Raw genomic sequence first — 1,353 nt, forward strand, 5'->3', positions numbered from 1 at the left:
TATATATATATGTGTATATATATATAGGCCTATATTATTATATAGGATGGTGTTGTTACGCCCCATCCTTAATTTAGATCATTAATATAATAATATTGCATGCAATTGAACGTATGTTTATATAAATTGTACAAGCCAAGCACAACGTTTTCTATCTTTTAGAACATTGTTGTCCATTTTCGATCCAATGCTTTATATTTTCGTAAGCGCTTTTTTTTGGGGTTCACATTGAACGATGTTTTGCAGGAATGTCTTTGTGTTGTTTTAAAATAATAACTTCGGAGCTAAGAGAACAAAGGCTACGTTGGCTGTTAATATTCGGCACATTAGAACCTACAAAAAGCAGAAAACGTTGGGATCCTCTGAACAGTATTATCAAATATGTGTACTGTTACTTAAGATGCAAATGTGACCGCTTTTTAAATTTCTTTTGAAAGACGAGCTAGAGTCAAATTCTTGTTTTACAGTAGTAGTAGAGCGCTACTAAGCATGATGTAGAGCGTGGATATGCGATATATAAATGCAATTATTATTATTATTGTTCTGCATCACAAACTGCATTTCATGTGGTCGTTCCTATGAAATGAGAAAACCAACGTGCCTGGATCTGGACAATAAAGATGTATCTTATCTTATCTTATCTTATCTTATCTTATTATTAATAGTATTATTATTATTATTATTATTATTATTATTATTATTATTATTATTATCTAGATCTAGATCTATACATAAAGCACAAGGTAAACTACCTAGCTTACACTATTTCTCCGTTCGTAAAAACGGTGTTTTGCTAATACAAATAACTTCTAGATCTAGAACAAAACCGATTGCATCAAGATTGTTAACAATGAAACGGCTACAGTTAAGTGCATATAAATGGTTTCTGTAACATTCCTGGTAATAGTTTTGTATTACTACTATTGCTGCTGCCGCTGTTGCTGCGAATTACCTGTACAAGAACTATACTTCTGCTGCTGCTACTACTACTGCTTCTGCTACTACTGCTACTACTACTACTACTACTACTACTACTACTACTACTACTACTACTACTACTACTACTACTACTACTACTGTTGTTGCTACTACTACTGCTGCTGCTGCTACTATTACTGCTTTTGCTGATACTACTGGATTGCTGGATTGATTCTACTGCTGCTACAACTAACTGCTACTACTACTACTGCTATTACTTAACTGCTTCTGCATCTACTACTTAACTGCTTCTTCTGCTACTACTACTACTGCTACTGCTAATGCTGCTACTACAGCTGCTCTTCTGTAGCTAACACTATGTAGAAGAAGAAGAAGAAGAAGAAGAAGAAGAAGAAGAAGAAGAAGAAGAAGAAG

The sequence above is a fragment of the Aplysia californica genome, unplaced genomic scaffold (genome assembly GCF_000002075.1).
Source record: "Aplysia californica isolate F4 #8 unplaced genomic scaffold, AplCal3.0 scaffold01191, whole genome shotgun sequence".
In the NCBI taxonomy this organism is placed as follows: domain Eukaryota; kingdom Metazoa; phylum Mollusca; class Gastropoda; order Aplysiida; family Aplysiidae; genus Aplysia; species Aplysia californica.